Below are 22,190 nucleotides of genomic sequence, written 5' to 3' on the forward strand. Positions count from 1 at the left end.
CCATGCTGGTCGCAAACCCATTATGTTGGTTTTGTCATGGCGCGGCTCATATTAAGCTTATTGGCCTTTGCAACCACTTGGATGTTTCACTATTTAACTAAAAACATTATTTTTTTTCAAGAAATATTAGGATATTTAAGGATATACGCAAAGAAAAATACATTTCTATTTTGTTTTTATGTAAAATTTGAAATACTTTTGTAAAATGTGCTAATTGTTAACCTATGTACTTGAAATATCTATGAAATTAAAGAATATAATTATTAATATAGTACAAATATTTATCCTAAAGGACATGGTTTGATTAATAAACAAAGGTAAATGATAAATACACAGAACAGATGTTGAAATACTTTTATTCATCCCTAGTCCGCACATCAGCACACTTTTGAGTACTCCGGGGGACGCTGGTTCGATCCGCGAACAATGTGAATTGCTCCGTGACAAATGACCTTGGACATGGTATTTAGTTTTTATGATATGAAGACGGTTAACAAACATGAAGTTGAAATCTTGAGTTTGTGAAGTTGAAATCGTGAATTCACTAAGCTGAAATCGTGAATTCCTGAAGTTGAAATAGATCGTGATTTAATGAAGATAAAGTCGTGAATTTGTGAATTTTCGAGTACGCCATTGTAAACTTCAAGAGAACGGTAGAGCCGTTTCATTTAACAACCCCAGTTTCTTCCCCGAGTTCAACGAAACAGAACTGTCATATTGGTCTCCCCGGAATGCTGAAATAGATTTAAGTTATCACAATCTATGAACAAGTTAATGCAAGTGAAGTCGTCGTTTGAGGTTATTACAATCTATGAACGACTTAATGCACGTGCTGTCGTTGTTTGAGGTTATTACAATCTATGAACGACTAAATGCACGCGCTATCGTTGTTTGGGATTATTCCAGTCTATGAACGACTTTATGCACGTGTTGTCGTCGTTTGAGGTTTTTAAGTCTATAAACGACTAAATACTCGTCTTTTCGTCGTTTGAAGTTATTACAATCTATGAACGACTTGCTGCACGTGATATCGTCGTTTTACCGTATGTTAAACTAAATGTTATCGTCTTCTCGTATGATGCCTGAAATAGGGTCTTATTTGAGCGATTTTGATAGCATAAATCAAAAGGATGTGGGCTAGTTATCAGTGAGAAATATAATAGGCTTGTAATTAAATGCTTATTTGAAAAAAAAAATGGTATTCTACTTTATTTGATGAAAACCACGAAAACACCGGGCCCCGTGTTCACAAAGATTTAAGGATCAGGATCAAGATCAGGATCAAATTTAAAAACTCTATTATTCTTCGTTGTTTATCGTCATAGATTAAATATCTAATATTAATTTGATAGAACTGGACTTGCAATAGCAAGTTCATGAAATTTTAGAATAAATTTATTGTTATTTTTACAAGATACGGGCATTTTACAGCTGATCCAAATTTTGATCCTGATCCTAAAATTGATCCTTATTTTTATCCAAAAAATTTTGTATTTGTTTTGTTATTTGTTGATTTTATCCAAAAATAGTTTGGTTTCTTTGCAAATCGGCAATTTTTTACATTTTGAATACCTATTATTTAATTTTAGCAAAACACGATTAATTTTAATACTATAAAACAATGAAAATAAAATCAGGATCACTTGATCCTGATCCTGATCTTTTCTTAGTGAACACGGGGCCGGGTTTTATCAGTGAAATACAATCCGTTTTACGCATTATTATTATTATGTGAATTGTATACTTAGATTTACCGTTGCAAGATGTTCCCTTTTGTATACATCTACGTTGACTATTTGCAATAATGCTTTATTTTTATCATTTAATTTGAGGTGGTGAGATATTTTTTTTTTCGAGAAATAATTGTTCAACAGCTACATAATATACATATGCATAAAATAGTATTTTAAACGAAGTAGATATTTAGAGGAGTTTCATTACCTAGATTTATAAGTAAATGTTTTGCACGTATTTTAGATGAAAGGCATCCCCCTTTTTGCCTCCTTCAACCCTCCCCCACCCATCCGGCCCCATAATTGTTTGTTTATTTGATTCATTTTACGCCTTTCCCCAACAGTTTTTCAGTCATATAGGCGGGTAGTTTCCTAACCACCCTTCCTGGAGAGTTACACCAGTACTAGACTACCTTCCTCCGTGCTAAACTATCAAAGCATCTCCCGGGGATCGAACACACGCCAGAGAGGTAACTGGATTAGAACCAATGAACACGATAAGGTTGTGACATAAGATAACTCTTGATAATTTAAAAAGAGAAACATTATGCCTCAGAATGTATTATTTCTTTACTTGTTTAGATAAGGCAAACACGAGTGTTATAACGTTTAACTTATGGTTCTAGAGCATGTTAGATGCTTATCACCTATAGAAAGTAAATTATTTGTCATAAAATTTGTTACATAGGTAGTAAAATGTATAAAAAGTTGTATTTGGGCTTCCTTCCATACAAAAAACTTAATCAACATAAGTACTATAGTGTACGGTTGGTAAAAGGCAACAGAAGCAAAAATGGTTCAGGTTGTCGGTCAATATGTAACTGAGTAACTTATTAAAAACTATAGCAGGACTACAAAAAAGCTTTAAAAAATAAAACGAAAAGCAATTCTGGGGCATATTGGGCCTTTAACTCACCAGTCGCAGGGCAACTGAATCGGTTTCATAAATTTTGTACTTAGATGTCTTTTTCTTATATTATATTGTTTGGATTCCGTTTTGTTTACTTAATGTATATGCATTTGAGTGACTACATGATAGACAAAATAACTTAACAAAATAACTTATGATTATAACAATTCGAGTATGCGCTACTAAGCAAAAAAAAAAACTTTGCAATTTTCAGTACAATACATTTTTTTATCCAGTTTTAAGCCTTTCATCACAGTTTCTCTGTAGTCATAGACATAGAAATTAAAAATAGTTCGTGTGTGTGAAATTAAGTGTCTGCTCTGTGATGAATCGCATTTTGCTGTCCGATCGCAGACAATAATTATGGTCTTCGTTGATGTTAAGTAGTATTCTATCGAAGTGATAATTTAATTTTTCTTCCTGACCTAGCATTACGCAGACGGTCAGTCCGTGATATATTCCCATGTCTCCTCAATTTTATCTACAATATCATTTGCATAGCTAGCTTGTAATGACAAAAAGCACCCAAAATTTCGTGTTCTTTATTTCCGCTATATTTGTGTTGCTACTCATTTATTTAAACTGATGTCTTGATTCAACGGTGCGCTGAACATTCAGCAGTTTATATGTAGGTAGGAGGGTATTTTTGTATGAAACACATACATTAATGAGAAATAATTATTCACAATTCTTCGATTAAAAAATCTTCTATCTAATAATTTAATGATATGAATGATAAGCGTATATCTTTCCTTTAGGATGATTGTCCATATTAGGTGGTTGAACACCCTTATAGATTTCTGGGTCACAAGGTCAAAGGTAAAGGTCACTATAACCTTAAAACTGAAAACAGTTTCCGTAGCACAACTTAAGTCCATTTGGCCCACAATACGATTGCTATTTGAAGGAGGTAACACTTTATTTAATTCCCATGTCTTACAAATGCTTCATCCTTACAAAAACACACTTTCGGGCATATAATGTTCCGCCTAGCGGTGCTCTTGTTTAAATTTAATTATTTTTTTACATAAATTATATATTGAAACAACGATCATTTACAGATATTTTGATTAATTAGCAATATGAAAACATGAACTATAGTTGAATTTCTTTGTCATAACAAGCTCCATGTTTTTTGTAACTAGTACATTTATAATAAATTTCAAATTTCTTTGTTAAATCAACTTAATAGATGTAACACTTGTTGATCCAATTTTTTTTCTATAAAAATACTAACAACAGTACTGGTAGTGATTTCAATCAGAGATGTAGATAGCATGTTATATATATGACTCTGTTTCAATATTCAAATTGATACTTATAATATGTCTTTATTGTTCATTAATTTTTTTCTTTTTTTTTTTGTTATTCTATTATCTTTCTTAATTTAGTATAAATAGAATTTTCATGTCGTTAAAAATAAAATTTCACAATTTTGTCTTTCATTTAAACCTCTCATCATTCAACCATCAATATTCTATTTATCACATACCCAAAATAAAGACCGTTTAAAGTGAAATAAGAGTCGTTTTTCATTGACGCGCCTTTAGTATAACGCTAGTATTAATTAGCGCGTCTTTACACTTTGTTTGTATAACGCTAATGACGTCACGTCAAAATATATGCTAGGCCGTGCAATACATTTTACAGAGTCGCAAATTCGGCACGGGTGTGTGATTATATGAATCTTACAATAGCTCGAGGGTGACTGTTTACGGCGGTAACGAGGCTTTGCCGAGTTACCGCTAAACAGTTACCCGAGAGCTAGATATTCCCGTCTGCACCAACTGCCGGTGTTTTATTCTTTTTCTTGCATATTGCATATCAATTAGGGTTATTTTCAGAACAGAAATAACGAAAACTGATATTTTCATTACGCACTTTTTTCTTATAGTTCTTAGCGTATGAACTTACAACTTCATTCATAACGGTTAATTGACGTCATTCTAAGAACGCAATTCATTCATAAAAGGCGCGCAGCAATGACATCATTTAAAGCACGCGACTTTTCTTACATGGGGGTGTAAGACAGGGTTTTCTAGCACCGGTGTAAACGGTAGATAATCCTGTCTGATATGCAAGAAAAAATAAAATATTCTCTGAAAATCAATTTTAGATTAACCGCTTTTGGGGCCGCATTAACCAAATAGAAATAATGTGGGACCGGATTGACTAATTTTGGGGCCGGATTGACTTGAGGCCGGGTTAACTCAGGTGTACTGTACTGTATAGTACTTTAGAGCAGACATCTTCAATTATTTGAGTATGTAGATTTGGAGTTCCATATTCTTCTTAAACATGCAAAATAAAATTGCAAAATGCTACTCTAGTAGATCTATAAACAGTAATCATAGGCCTACTGCAGTATGTCTATTTAACATACACATTTGTACTTATTAAATTAGGCTGTTGAAACCTCGAGGTATTAAATTTGTCAAGGGGCACAACTCTCAGAATATTCTCGACGAATGCGAGTGTGTTTGTAAACAACAGTCAAAAATGGAAGCAGCTCCTCAGGACTTTTCTGTGATAACACAGAGCGTGGTGACTGTAAATGTATCAAGTTCTCTCAATAGCTTCGGTAGTGAGAGAAGATTTTCAGAAGAATTTTACAGATAAAGGATTTGAAGGTAGAAAATTTAAGCGAAATGTCAGGGCGGGGGGGGGGGGGGGGGGGGGGGGGGGGGGGGGGGGGGGGGGGGGGGGGGGAGTACATACCTAGGCTACCTATATAAACCGGGGTAAGTGGTTCCAGTGCTATACCGTACTAGGAAAGAAAGAGAATTTAGAATAGTTTGAAGTTTCTGTGAGTAACCTATAACATAAGGGATGGGCATGGCTTGATCAGGCTGGTGAAATTGCCAGATCGGGCTTAAAATGAAAATTGCACATTTCTTGGAAAGTATCAAAGTTATTTTTACCCGGTCTCACTAAAAAGCGTCCCGAAGAAATTTAGCGTCCCGAAGCGTCCTGAAGCGTCCCGAAGCATTATTGTTAATTTAAACAGTCAGAAGGGTTATATTTATTGTAAATAATGTATATTATTATGTATTGAGGTATTTGTGGTAGAAAAAAATAATCTTACTTATCATTTATTCTTTTTATATAAAAAAACTAATATACTTTCGACTCCAGTTCACTTGCTCAAAAACCACCGTATACCGACAAAGCGTCCGGAAGGTTTAATGTTTATCGAAACCAAAATTATTTTGAAATACTTCGTAATTTTAGTTAATGAAATAGTTATGTAAGTAAAAATAATAAGAAAAATGTTTTCCATACATAAAATTATCTTTATAGCGCCCGAAATCGTACGTCTATCCACGCATAGTTCAAGTTGCTAACTGACTAACATAGCGTCCCGAAACGTATTCATGGTTTTTATTTTTATCTAAGCAAAGATAAATCGTAATTAAGTTCTTTTATGATATGTGTAAGTGACATTAAAAAGGAAATAAACATTTCATCCACAAAATATTATTTTACAGCGCGAAAACTGACGTTTCCCATGTTGCGCTAACAAAGCGTCCTGAAGAATTTAGCGTCCCGAAATGTCATGAAGCGTCCCGAAGCATTATTGTTAATTTAAACAGTCAGAATGGTTATATTTATTGTAAATAATGTACATTATTATGTATTGAGGTATTTATGGTAGAAAAAAATAATCTTACTTATCATTTTTTTCTATTTATATAAAAAAAAACTAATATACCTTCGACTCCAGTTCACTTGCTCAAAAACCACCGTATACCGACAAAGCGTCCGGAAGGTTTAATGTTTATCGAAACCAAAATTATTTTGAAATACTTCGTAATTTTAGTTAATGAAATAGTTATGTAAGTAAAAATGATAAGAAAAATGTTTTCCATACATAAAATTATCTTTATAGCGCCCGAAATCGTACGTCTATCCACGCATAGTTCAAGTTGCTAACTGACTAACATAGCGTCCCGAAACGTATTCATGGTTTTTATTTTTATCTAAGCAAAGATAAATCGTAATTAAGTTCTTTTATGATATGTGTAAGTGACATTAAAAAGGAAATAAACATTTCATCCACAAAATATTATTTTACAGCGCGAAAACTGACGTTTCCCATGTTGCGCTAACAAAGCGTCCCGAAGAATTTAGCGTCCCGAAATGTCATTAAGCGTCCCGAAGCATTATTGTTAATTTAAACAGTCAGAATGGTTATATTTATTGTAAATAATGTACATTATTATGTATTGAGGTATTTATGGTAGAAAAAAATAATCTTACTTATCATTTTTTTTCTATTTATATAAAAAAAAAACTAATATACCTTCGACTCCAGTTCACTTGCTCAAAAACCACCGTATACCGACAAAGCGTCCGGAAGGTTTAATGTTTATCGAAACCAAAATTATTTTGAAATACTTCGTAATTTTAGTTAATGAAATAGCAATGTAAGTAACAATAGCGAGAAAAATGTTTTCCATACATAAAATTATCTTTATAGCGCCCGAAATCGTACATCTATCCACGCATAGTTCAAGTTGCTAACTGACTAACATAGCGTCCCGAAACGTATTCATGGTTTTTATTTTCATCTAAGCAAAGATAAATCGTAATTAAGTTCTTTTATGATACGTATAAGTGACATTAAAAAGGAAATAAACATTTCATCCACAAAATATTATTTTACAGCGCGAAAACTGACGTTTCCCATGTTGCGCTAACAAAGCGTCCCGAAGAATTTAGCGTCCCGAAAAGTCATGAAGCGTCCCGAAGCATTATTGTTAATTTAAACAGTCAGAATGGTTATATTTATTGTAAATAATGTATATTATTATTGTATTGAGGTATGTTTTATGGTAGAAAAAAATAATCTTACTTATCATTTTTTCTATTTTATATAAAAAAAAACTAAACATACCTTCGACTCCAGTTCACTTGCTCAAAAACCACCGTATACCGACAAAGCGTCCGGAAGGTTTAATGTTTATCGAAACCAAAATTATTTTGAAATACTTCGTAATTTTAGTTAATGAAATAGCAATGTAAGTAACAATAGCGAGAAAAATGTTTTCCATACATAAAATTATCTTTATAGCGCCCGAAATCGTACATCTATCCACGCATAGTTCAAGTTGCTAACTGACTAACATAGCGTCCCGAAACGTATTCATGGTTTTTTATTTTCATCTAAGCAAAGATAAATCGTAATTAAGTTCTTTTATGATACGTATAAGTGACATTAAAAAGGAAATAAACATTTCATCCACAAAATATTATTTTACAGCGCGAAAACTGACGTTTCCCATGTTGCGCTAACAAAGCGTCCCGAAGAATTTAGCGTCCCGAAAAGTCATGAAGCGTCCCGAAGCATTATTGTTAATTTAAACAGTCAGAATGGTTATATTTATTGTAAATAATGTATATTATTATGTATTGAGGTATTTATGGTAGAAAAAAATAATCTTACTTATCATTTTTTCTATTTATATAAAAAAAAACTAACATACCTTCGACTCCAGTTCACTTGCTCAAAAACCACCGTATACCGACAAAGCGTCCGGAAGGTTTAATGTTTATCGAAACCAAAATTATTTTGAAATACTTCGTAATTTTAGTTAATGAAATAGCAATGTAAGTAACAATAGCGAGAAAAATGTTTTCCATACATAAAATTATCTTTATAGCGCCCGAAATCGTACATCTATCCACGCATAGTTCAAGTTGCTAACTGACTAACATAGCGTCCCGAAACGTATTCATGGTTTTTATTTTTATCTAAGCAAAGATAAATCGTAATTAAGTTCTTTTATGATACGTATAAGTGACATTAAAAAGGAAATAAACATTTCATCCACAAAATATTATTTTACAGCGCGAAAACTGACGTTTCCCATGTTGCGCTAACAAAGCGTCCCGAAGAATTTAGCGTCCCGAAATGTCATGAAGCGTCCCGAAGCATTATTGTTAATTTAAACAGTCAGAATGGTTATATTTATTGTAAATAATGTATATTATTATGTATTGAGGTATTTATGGTAGAAAAAAATAATCTTACTTATCATTTTTTCTATTTATATAAAAAAAAAACTAACATACCTTCGACTCCAGTTCACTTGCTCAAAAACCACCGTATACCGACAAAGCGTCCGGAAGGTTTAATGTTTATCTAAACCAAAATTATTTTGAATTACTTCGTAATTTTAGTTAATGAAATAGTAATGTAAGGAACAATAGCGAGAAAAATGTTTTCCATACATAAAATTATATTATCTTTATTACGCCCGAAACCGTACGTCTATCCACGCATGTTTCAAGTTGCTAACTGACTAACATGGCGTCCCAAACGTCTTCATGGTATTTTTTTTATCTAAGCAAAGATAAATCGTGTTTTTTTCTTTTATGTTATATGTAAGTGACATAAAGAAGGAAATAAACTTTTCATCCACAAAATATCATTATACAGCACAAAAACTGACGTTTCCCATGTTGCGCTAACAAAGCGTCCCGAACAAATTTAGCGTCCCGAAGCAGTTTCACTTTAAACATCGATATAATTAAAAGAAATCACTATCCATTTAAATATTGTTGTTTTTTTTTCTAGATGATATTATTCAGGAAGACAGTTCTTCTCTATCAAATATTATTTGATATCCAGAAGATTAAAGTAGACATGGACGTGCGCAGTTGATGACACACTCTCATATTCCTAGAATTAGGAAGCGTCCGGAAGACGTTATTGTAATCCAAAAAAAGTTGATATTGTAATAAATTGTATATAGCCGAATACAATCATTATCAAGTAACATTTGTTTTTATGGATAATATTAATCGGTTCACGTTAGCCATGTCGCGCTAACAAAACGTCCGGAAAAAACCCCTGATAGTATTTGAAATAAATGGTAACTTATTGAAATCATTGTTTATTCTAAATTGTACCGATCATGACGTTATGTATTATCCATAAGAAGGTTATATATTTCTATAACACTTATGTACATGTATGTAAAAGCAAAATTTTAATGTTTGTATTTATAAATATTTCATGGAATGCACGGACTGGCAGTGTCATTTTTTTCGGTTTGTATGTACTGTAGGTAATTATACATTTAGGTGCACGAGCACTGTTCTTATAATCTATAATTATTGATTTGTGATTCATTGTCTCGTTCCTTATGTTGATTAGTTTGTTCATTTCATTGCAATCCTAATATCATTTTGTCAAGTTAATAAATAATATACATGACATCCAACAAGACTATTATCATTATGATTTGTTTAAATTGTCTAAATTTTAATTATTGTATTTCTAATTTTTTAAGCCGTAAACGGAGTGAAAGATTGTAATCTATCGATAGAGGAAATTAACCGCAATCGCTATGGATACCGCACCCCATCCACCCCCCGTTGTGTACGCATTACTGAAGAGTCCAGATAACAGCCTTTCCTAGTTTATTGCATTGTATATCCGGACATTCGTTCGTAAACTGTGAATAATTAAGTTATATAATAGTTCTTAGACATTTTTGTGTATAATAACAGTACATATTTGTTGTTTTCTGTGATATCTTAACACTAAAAAATGTAAAATTTCAAAATCGTATGATAATTTTTAAAACTTTTTTTTTATTTTCAGACTCTATATCACAGTAAATATGTAAAAAAAAGTGTATATTACACGGGCAAAATCATGAAATTGTGAATACCTGAAATAGTATGTAAGTATTGGTAAGTATTACAATAAGTATAATAAACCGGTAATTACCGATATTTTGAATTAATACAAGGAAATATACATTTCTTCTGTTTCTGTATATATTCATTACTTAATGTATGATGCACTGATAGAAAAACGGAAATTCATTGGTAAGGTTATATTCCGATTGATTTATATTGACAACTGAGGTAATTTCTTTCGAGACATGTGTGTGGCCCTTAAAAGGGCCTTTTGTTGTCCTTAAAAGGACAGTTTTCAGCCATTCACGTATCTGTTTTACACAGCACGCGTTGTAATCTGGCGCTCTTTTGTCAAACCCGGTGCTTTAGAAAATTCGCCTGTGGTCAAAATTTCACAAATATAAACTTTTTTAACCCCAGAGGCCTTTAAATTATCCACAAGAATTTGGATTCTACTGACAATTTCGTTCGCGAATGATGTAGCTGTTATGTCATTACCGCCTACATTCAGAACTACAACATCTGCGTTTTGGCGCAGCAGACGAGAATATAGGGCATGGTCCATATGGTCGGTTCTTAGACCGCCTTTAAAACACCAATGCACGTGCCCTGGTATTAACAGTGGATCTTCGGCACAGTGATAGTGAAGACGTTTGATATAACTGTCACCAAATAGTACGACTTTAGCCATTGTAAGTCAGATTGTAATCAGTACGCAATAACTAGTAGTTTATAAACATCTAAACTGAGCTGAAAATGTCATATTTTAATGTTTGAATGAAGTAAACTGTTAACACAATGTAACACCTACCTGCATAAATAGTGCCTGAAGTAATTATATATCAATCACGATTTGTATACAGCTGTAAGTGTGAAAAATAGCATACCTACTCCTTAGATAGTCTCTTGTTAATTCGTTCAATTATATACATTAGAATATAATATTTTTTTTTTCCAATTTCAAATTTTATTGACTGAAACATTATACAATGTTTATAGCATATAATCAACATAAACATATATATGCAAGCATTGCATGACAACAACATCTACAACTATAAAGAATGTCATTCCTAGAATGATGTGATGCATGCATGCGTATGTATGTATAGTTCGACATTTAAATTTGCACGTGAAAGTCGTGCATAACAGTTATCTACAACTATAAAGAATGTCATTCCTAGAATGATGTGAAATGTATTACTGGAATGTCATTCATAGATTTGAAAATGTATTCAAACAAAAGACACAGTAAATAAAAAGGGAGAAACACATTAACAACAACATCATAATAACAAGCCGTGCGTAGGTTTCGAACCTATTAGTTCAAATCATTTAAAGTAACAGTGACGTTGATTTACCACCTGAGCTATCACGATGTTAGAATCAAACTATATGAGTCGCGTCACGACAAAACCAACGTAATGCGTTTGCGACCAGCATGGATCCAGACCAGCTTGGGCATCGCTTACAAACCCTATAACAAGTAGAGAATCTGATAGCGCACAGCATGTGTGTGGATGCGCAGGCTGGTCTGGATCCATGCTGGTCGCAAACCCATTATGTTGGTTTTGTCATGGCGCGGCTCTTATCTAGTTGTTGACACTTTCGTTTTCGGATAATATGCAGAATTTTCCCTTTTAATGGACTTTCCCAACAATATACATAGAACACATATAACATGATTTAAAAAGTACATTGCCACTCATATGTTAAGTTATAAAAGACTTTAGTAACAATTCAACGAATAAAGAGACTTACGTAATTACTGCTATATATACTATATGCATGCTTATATCGTTAAAGCTAAGAAGCAGACGCTAATCGTTAAATAAAAAATCATTAAAATACACGAGGATAAAAAACTGAATGTGGAAAAAAGGCACTATTGCGCAATTCAAAAAAAAATCTTCGGGACGCTTTGTTAGCGCAACATGGGAAACGTCAGTTTTCGCGCTGTAAAATAATATTTTGTGGATGAAATGTTTATTTCCTTTTTAATGTCACTTACACATATCATAAAAGAACTTAATTACGATTTATCTTTGCTTAGATAAAAATAAAAACCATGAATACGTTTCGGGACGCTATGTTAGTCAGTAAGCGACTTGAACTATGCGTGGATAGATGTACGATTTCGGGCGCTATAAAGATAATTTTATGTATGGAAAACATTTTTCTCGCTATTGTTACTTATATTACTATTTCATTAACTAAAATTACGAAGTATTTCAAAATAATTTTGGTTTCGATAAACATTAAACCTTCCGGACGCTTTGTCGGTATACGGTGGTTTTTGAGCAAGTGAACTGGAGTCGAAGGTATGTTAGGTTTTTTTTATATAAAAAGAAAAAATGATAAGTAAGATTATTTTTTTATACCACAAATACCTCCATACATAATAATATACATTATTTACAATAAATATAACCCTTCTGACTGTTTAAATTAACAATAATGCTTCGGGACGCTTCATGACATTTCGGGACGCTAAATTCTTCGGGACGCTTTGTTAGCGCAACATGGGAAACGTCAGTTTTCGCGCTGTAAAATAATATTTTGTGGATGAAATGTTTATTTCCTTTTTAATGTCACTTACACATATCATAAAAGAACTTAATTACGATTTATCTTTGCTTAGATAAAAATAAAACCACGAATACGTTTCGGGACGCTATGTTAGTCAGTAAGCGACTTGAACTATGCGTGGATAGATGTACGATTTCGGGTGCTATAAAGATAATTTTATGTATGGAAAACATTTTTTCTCGCTATTGTTACTTATATTACTATTTCATTAACTAAAATTACGAAGTATTTCAAAATAATTTTGGTTTAGATAAACATTAAACCTTCCGGACGCTTTGTCGGTATACGGTGGTTTTTGAGCAAGTGAACTGGAGTCGAAGGTATGTTAGGTTTTATTTATATAAATAGAAAAAATGATAAGTAAGATTATTTTTCCTACCACAAATACCTCAATACATAATAATATACATTATTTACAATAAATATAACCCTTCTGACTGTTTAAATTAACAATAATGCTTCGGGACGCTTCATGACATTTCGGGACGCTAAATTCTTCGGGACGCTTTGTTAGCGCAACATGGGAAACGTCAGTTTTCGCGCTGTAAAATAATATTTTGTGGATGAAATGTTTATTTCCTTTTTAATGTCACTTACACATATCATAAAAGAACTTAATTACGATTTATCTTTGCTTAGATAAAAATAAAAACCATGAATACGTTTCGGGACGCTATGTTAGTCAGTATAAGCGACTTGAACTATGCGGGATAGATGTACGATTTCGGGCGCTATAAAGATAATTTTATGTATGGAAAACATTTTTTCTCGCTATTGTTACTTATATTACTATTTCATTACCTAAAATTACGAAGTATTTCAAAATAATTTTGGTTTAGATAAACATTAAACCTTCCGGACGCTTTGTCGGTAAACGGTGGTTTTTGAGCAAGTGAACTGGAGTCGAAGGTATATTAGTTTTTTTTATATAAATAGAAAAAAATGATAAGTAAGATTATTTTTTTGTACCATAAATACCTCAGTACATAATAATATAGCTCATTTACAATAAATATAACCCTTCCGGCTGTTTAAATTAACAATAATGCTTCGGGACGCTTCAGGACGCTTCGGGACGCTAAAATCCTTCGGGACGCTTTTTAGTGAGACCCATTTTTACCTTTTTAAAGCATATTATTCCCTACCTAATTTGTGATGTATAAGAACTAAAATTGAATGAATTTTAGTTATTACACAAGAATATTTTGCCTTTGTTGGATTTTAAGCAGCTAAAATTTTCAAAGTCCAAGAGCATGACTTTTTAAAATGAATTCCAATTGAATTTTGAGTTTTATATGATCAGATATATTCATTTGAATGCGCCATCATGTAAATTATGGCAGTTCTAATCTGTGTGAAATTTTTTTAGCAAAAACATGTAACCCCTGTGGGTGAGTGTGGTCAACAATTGTTATGCAATTAAAAATACAGCATACAATACAGAAATTTAAGGTGCTGGCGCATTAGAAGAGATACCCAGGATGCAAAATTATCCAGATTTGAGGAAAAAGGCAAATGCAAAAGATGTGTTTATGGACTTAAAAAAATTGGACCATATAAAAATGAAAAAAAGTGATGTGAAATCCCTATTACTCATAATAAAAAATGTAACGTTTGTTTAAGTCTATCTAATTATACTGGCATGCGAGCAGTTCCCGTACAAAAATCATAGTTACTTAAACATTATTTTTTATTACGCTCACTCACCAAAATTTTAATGTTACACATCAATATTCAGCTCGTCACACAAATCATGGAAATTCCATCATGTTCTAAACATAGAATAACCCTTACTTATGAGGCCTCATATGGGGTGCCGAAATTATCCATTATTTTGTATGAAGAGAAGCAGTTCCCGTACATAAAATCTAACCCATTATAATTATACAATTTTATTATATTGGACCTATTTTTCATTTACAATTGTTGAACAGACCATTATCTAAGAGATAAATAGATGTAATTCAGGAAATAGAGCGTAGACTAAACGCGGGTATCAATTACCCGGTACCGTTACCCCAACGCATTCACATGCAATAGCATGCTTGTATGCATGATATTTTACGCATCAAAGCCATAAAATTATTATATATAGTAATATTGGTCAACATTCTGATAATTAAACAAGTTTACATCACATTTCCTACTTATTTGTAAACAGGTGGTATTAGTGGAAAACCCTTTAACAAGCCTCACGTGTAAGTATAATTGCGCATGCGCGCAAGGACGGAATCCCCCAGAGAAAACAAGGTCACGTTTTGACGACGCACAGGTGAAAGTGATTTAAAATGAGACTTTATATACGTACTGCCGAACTGACACTTAGATTTTGTCTCGTTTATGTATCTGCTTGATTTGAAATGAATTTTTGAAGAATGCAAGTAAAAATCAAGCGTTTAAATGAAAAATACGGGTACTACTTCTGTACGGGAACTGCTCGCATGCCAGTAATGCCTAAGATATATCACAAGTTTAAAAGCAATATCTTTGACTGTTTTTGAGAAATTACATTTTTTCATTTTAAGCCCGATCTGGCAATTTCACCAGCCTGTTGATGTTCCGTAGTTCTGGCTTCCAAAACTTTATAAGCCGCTTTTTAACATTTTTGTTTTTCATCAGATGCGGCATTAAAGTTTTGGATTAGACCCGTTACGAAACCTAACCAGAATAACATAAGTTGATTTATTCTAGTATTTCACTTGCAAATACACTTGAACAGATAAATTCTTGTGCATTTTACGGTAAAACAATTATTTAAATATCGTTCTATACCAATTCAAGTAATAAAATATCAATACCTTCATTACAATTGCCTATTTAACTGTAAAACATCAATTTTCGCCGACTACAGTCGGCCATGACATTCAAGTGCCACGCGAGACCTCGTATGACGTCATTCGCAGGAACAGATTTGAATAGAGTTGTGACTATATTTAGAACATTTTGTTGACATGATTTCGATATTTTTATTCAAGATAATGTTTTTATTTATTTTCATAATTTTTTTAGTAGGGATGGGTACCACCAATTTTTTTGTACCGCGGTATATCGCGGTATTTCACCTGTGTACCGCGGTATGTACCACGGTATTATGAAGACACTTTTTAATGTTTAACTTATGCAAACTAAGACCAACTGCCATAAGAATGTTTAAACATTTTGATAAAACACAATACATTTTAGAAAAACAGATTAATATCTTTATTTCTTTCAACTAACATCTGTCTACCTGACTGGAAAATAATAAATAAAAGAAAGAAGAAAATAACCTGATTGTCTTGATAATATTTTCAACAAAATCTAAAACAGAAAAATGGCAATTCCCATGAAGACTCCTCTATTGTCTTAAGTTTTTAATAGCACATGGTTTCATTGGTTTGCATGACCATTGTCTAGAATAATTTGAAGGCCGGCTATGGTTATGCGGGACATTTATAGCAAGTTCTTCTTTAGGAAAATCAACTTGTCAACGTGTTTTGATTTAAGACGTGACCTCTGGGCACAAAGAATATCTCCAGCAGTAGAGAAGACTCGTTCAGATGGAACACTAGTGGCTGGAATGCACAGGTACTTCTTAACAACCCGAGCAAGAAGAGGGAACTTGTGCTCATTATCTTTCCACCACTGCAAAGGGTTCACATCCAATGGAACTGGTGGACATTCTTTGTACTGCTGTACTTCAGCCTGAGCAAGAAGAAGAGGTGTCTTGGGTGGCTCAACTGTACAAATATAGACATCACCAAAGATTTCTCCAAATACTGATGATTTTGCACTTTTCATGCTTGTTGATATTGATTTTGTTTCAGTTTTGATCTTCTTTGAAGGTGGGCCTTGGGTGGATTCTTGTTCAGTTGGTTTACTATCTCTCTCTGTATTTTCAGGCAAACTTGGTAATTCTGGCTCATCAATTTCAGTTAGGAGGTTCTCATCTGGCTCAATTTTAACCTTACTCACTTCATTTACTGTAACTGTTTCTGATGTAAGTCTATTGAAAACCCCAGCCTTGTCTTCATCTGACAAAAAGGAAGCATTTTGAATCTTGGGTCAAGTGCTGAGCACATATGAGAACTTGCTCACTTCCTTTGTATCGAGGTTCAAGACTTTTCTTAACCAAGGACTTCATCTCTGTCACTGCAGGGCATTCAGTATCTGTGCCTGTCAAGATGGAGTTTACAATCTGATGTTGTAAGGGCATTATTACAGAGACTGTTGGGTTGTTTTCTGAGCAGAGCATCACTGTGATATCCTTTAAGGGCTTTAGAAACTTGATCATCTCCTCTGCTAGAAGCAGTTCTTCATCAGAAATGGAGACATCACTCACTTTGCCAACATCTTTTGACCTAAGGGTCGCAAAAACAGCAACCTGCATCTCGAGAAATCTAGACACCATATCATATGCACTGTTCCACCTTGTGCTAACATCAATGATCAATTTATGCTGCGGAAGACCTAGAGCCTCAGCCTTTACTTGAAGGATATTATTTGCTATGTTGCTTCTGTGAAAAAAAGCCACTATTCGACGGATCTTGGCAAGCAGGTGACTAGCTCTCTTTACTGATAAGCATTTCTGCACAGCTATGTTCAATGTGTGAGCATAACATCCAAGGTGAAGTGAACCAAACAACTCTCCAGCTTTCACCATGTTACTTGCATTATCGGTTACTAGAGTCGGCTTACCATGCCCTGTTGGTAGAGCCCATTCCTCAACTGCTGCATTTAATACTGCTGTAACATGCTCTGCTGTATGACTCTCTGGGAGTGCCCTGGTCTGCAACACAAAGTTCTTCAACTCCCAACTATCAGTGATATGGCTTGATGTAACTGTCATATATGATTCAGTAGCACAGGACGTCCATCCATCAGTCGTCAGTGAAACCTGAAATGCATATACATTTAGTTACATACATTTAGGCATAACTTACATACAACTGACTAAATTTACTGAAAAAAAATTGTTAGACTATATGGGTTCAAAATTATCCTTTACTAAATTTAGTAAATTTGCAAGAACATGTAAAAGACGTTAATTTTATAATTAAATGCAACTTGACATTCTGTGATGGCCATCGAGTCATCAACCCTAAATTTGAGACCGTATTACAGAAAAATCATATGCATATTTTGATATAATATGAATTCTTTTTGCAGTTTTATATAAATGATACCCTTTTTTTTCAAAAATCATTATTTTAAGGAAAACTGATGTCAACTTATAAGTTATGTCTTTTTAAGTCTATTATGTTACAATATTTCATTAATTATTGTTATATTAAAAAATGACTATAAAATTATAATCTGTCACAGTCTATCACATTAATTACCTGTTCTGCATTCTTCAGATTAAGTTTCACATTTTCCTTGGCAGATTCATACATCTCGGGTATGATTCTTTCTGAAAACACCTTCCTGCCTGGGACAGTATATCTTGGGACAAGGCAACTGATCAAGTCTTTAAACTCGGGACTTTTCTACCATACTGTATGGACGGAGATCTTTCACCAAAAATCTTGCAATTTTATTTGTTATTAGTTTTAGATCGATCTGAACTACTGGCATACTTTGACGCAAATAGCTTTGGTATTGTAGGTAAAGAAACAGTCTCACTTTGTTTCTGGTCCACATGAACATCAGCGGTGGTAGTTTTTGAACTTGATTTTAATGATTTAGCAGACGACAATAATGACGGATGATGTCGGCGAATGTGAGCTGATAAATTGGACGTCCCACCTCCTGAACATTTTATGACCATATCACACTTCATACATACGGCTGTATTATCAATTAATTTCAGTGTTATTTTAGACTTTTGGAGCCCAAAATGCCTCCAAATATCCGATTTCCCCTTTGGATTTTTGACCGTGGTGAATTCGTCCATGACGGTATGAGCTGTTTACAAGTTGGGCTATGTCTAAATGCTTTACGTTTTGTTATTGTCGCCACTCGTCAATACGTCAACATGTTTACTAGCGTTAGACTGAGCACTAACATGGGTGTCCCCTTTTAATGCATTTAAATGAAGAATGATATATAGAAATTATAAAAATGTCGGCGGATGAAATGTATTTACACTACATAATAAATATGAAAAACAACCGGGAAACGATCCGACCTTTCCGCGACTAATTATTCGTTAGAGTATTATACTGTGCATTTACTGCTGCTCTAAAAATAGACTTGGAATTCCACTTTAATTTAGGTTGAAAGTTGAAACACAGATTACAGGGTAAATAACGTCCGAATCTTACAAAAATATTATGTAAATTATATATATTAAAACACCGGTATTCCTAGGGGTCGTACCGGTACGTACCGCGTCTGAACGAAACCGCGGTATACCGGTATACCGGTAATACCGCACATCCCTATTTTTTAGTATTTAATTATGATTTTATTGACTATAAAAGTCAGTAAATAACCTTTTTCAACATCTTAAAAAAAGTAATCTATAAAAATATTGGAGGCACATGGGTTCATAAAGGCACGGATTTATATTACAAGGATCGGACACTTTTGTTTAGCTTAAAGTCCCGTCGCGCGCATGCGCGGAATCGGATAAAGGTGGACAGAATGAGATGGCGGAACGCGCGGAGTACGAAATATGACAGATTTTCACCGGAGTGTGTGGTGTTATTGCAGCTTTGTGAAAAATAATACACATATGAATGTATTGATGCAGTATTATTGTGTGTCGCTAAAGTATTAATATATGAAAATATGCTGATAGAACGCTGCAACGCTTAGTTAAAAAGTACCTAATTTAAAAAATATTCGCCTATTGTTTAGGCATACTCTCTACACTTCGTCGCCCTTTTACTTCAAGCACGAATTATTACCGCGATTCAGAATAAGATAATTATTTTTTACATGGTTTAATGATGGCATTGCAAAAAAATGTTTCTTGATTGCTAAAAAACTTTTAAAGAAATTCATGTTTGAAATGTGTCTTTATTTCTGTGAATTATTTCCAAATGATTTGTACATTTTTTATTTGATTACCTGTATATTAGTAAAAATATAGTAAATATTCTACTAATAAGTGTATTAAATATATTTTCAGGCCATTCTAGACAAGCATTCCTATAGATGAATTCATTAGACTGGCAAGGAAGAAACTTTTATTGGCATAGAGAACAGCTGTTTTATAATATTATTTTTTATTTTGAAACATAATTTTTTCATGGTTATCCTTAACAATTCACGTCAAATGATTTATTTATCACATGTTTATTTTTACTATTTTTCAGAGAAAGGACTATACAAATTTAGTTGTATATTTTCAATTTCATTTATAAATGTTAATAAAGAAAATAGATTTACATTGTATTTATATATATCCTCTTCAGAATCATTTTCTTACCACATATATGCCATGGACTGTAGTTAAAGACCGCGCATATACAAAATATACATTCAAATTCTATTTGTTTTTGAAGATTGAGTGTTGCAATTATCACATGTTACCTGGTAATGAAAGTTTGGAAATAAAGTTTTTTAATTATCACTTACCCCCTTCAAAAGTAATTAAACTTGAAAGAAATTTAAGCAATGTGTAAAAAATAATCAACAGTTACTTTTAGTTCGCAAAAAAATGACTCAATCTGTAAAGACTTTTATTGTTTTTCTAGCGTTACATTAAAAAGTATCATAAATATCTTTCTTCAGGCATTCAAATAAAAAGAATAATTAAAATATACGGATTAAAATATACGAGTGACATTAAAAAGGCCGGAATCGAGACAGCCACACGAGAGAACTTTACTGTTACGATGATTGTCTACTTCACTGCACCGACATTTGAAAACAGATTTACAAAAAATAATAATGATATGAATGATGAATGAAATTTAAATATTCTATGAATATGGCAATATTGACAATCTCGGCAATATTTTGTACTAAAAAATGAATAAATTTTCTTCACGTGTAAAGGCCGCAATACATTACCCGTAAAACAATTGTGCGTTAATGAATTTGACTACATAACCCAATAAATCTTAAATATTGCATCTTTGATTATCTGTGAATAACTAACATCGGCTTCTTTTTTATTTTGAAACTGAAAGTATTATGGTACCGTAATAATAAATTTCAAATACCTGCTTTTTATATAAAAAATGTAAATTTACCGCGGATTTCGTCAAGTTAATTTTTTAACCGTCGTTGCGGACAGATAAACTGTACCTTTAAAAAATAAATTAGATATTTGAATTAAACAAGTATTTTTCTTCAAAATAAACTTTAAATTTCCAAAATCGGATAATAAATGGAAAAGTTATATGGTATTTTGTAAAGTAGGTATCCGTTGCGAACGGACATTTACGCTTAGCGCCGGTAAATTATCGATCGATGTACCTTTATCGGGCGCACGACAAGATATTAAAGCATTTATATAGGGTTAACTGGGAGTGTCCGATCCCTGTAATATAAATCCGTGATAAAGGTCAATCTCGTAATCACGTGGTCAAACATTTTGACAATATGGCGGCCAAGTGCCGAAATTTTTACCTGTCGGAAACTATTAGGTAGTTTATGTTCCTTATAAGATTTTTATCTGTCCATCCTTGGCTTATCAACAGATTATATATCGTTTTATCAAGGTATGCTTCACTTTACTTCGTGGCATGTTCGATAAATAAATACGAGCGTGTCAGATTCCTGGCACGATTATTGGTGGACTTTCCCTACGGGGTTATCTTCAGCGTTCACGTCATGTCATATATATAAACGGGTACGCTGAAGACCTTAAGCTAGATGTTCCGGAGAGGGGTGTCACATATTCTTCAATGGAAATAGCAACCAGACCATGGTGAATCTTTTAGAAAAGGGATAACCTAGCATCTATAAGTCTGAGTTCCAGTTTCTAAAGTGTAAGGGAGTGAAGCATAAGGTCAGACCATAATCTAGCTTGATCCAACGGTAGCAAGACACCTCACCCCCTAGACACTTCACCCCTCAAATTTTGAAGACACTTTACCCCTTAAGACACTTCACCCCCCAAAATCAGTAAGACACTTCACCCCTCATCCAATTTTTTTTCTATAAATTAAATAAAACAAGTTCGATAACAACAAAATGCTGTTATATGTTTATATTAATTATTTTTAGTATTATTAAGTTTTTATTGCATGTCACCTTGTTTATTCAAGATGTTGGATTGGTTGTTTATTCAACAGTTATCTCATATTGATTAGATAATTAAATTAAAATGGTATAATTGTATGAAAATTAAATTTATTTATAATAAATAAATAAAATGAATATAATAATAAATGAATATGAATGAATGAATCGGTTGCCAGTATGAA

At 33.0% G+C, this 22,190-nt stretch overlaps 1 pseudogene; it reads left to right on the forward strand.

The window, feature by feature from the left end:
• Positions 1 to 5,079: 5,079 nt before the first annotated feature.
• LOC132720062 (tubulin-folding cofactor B-like) overlaps positions 5,080 to 22,190 on the forward strand; it is a 29,321-nt pseudogene continuing 12,210 nt past the window's right edge.

The sequence above is a fragment of the Ruditapes philippinarum genome, unplaced genomic scaffold (genome assembly GCF_026571515.1).
Source record: "Ruditapes philippinarum isolate M1 unplaced genomic scaffold, ASM2657151v2 ctg1073_1_1_1_1, whole genome shotgun sequence".
Lineage (NCBI taxonomy): Eukaryota > Metazoa > Mollusca > Bivalvia > Venerida > Veneridae > Ruditapes > Ruditapes philippinarum.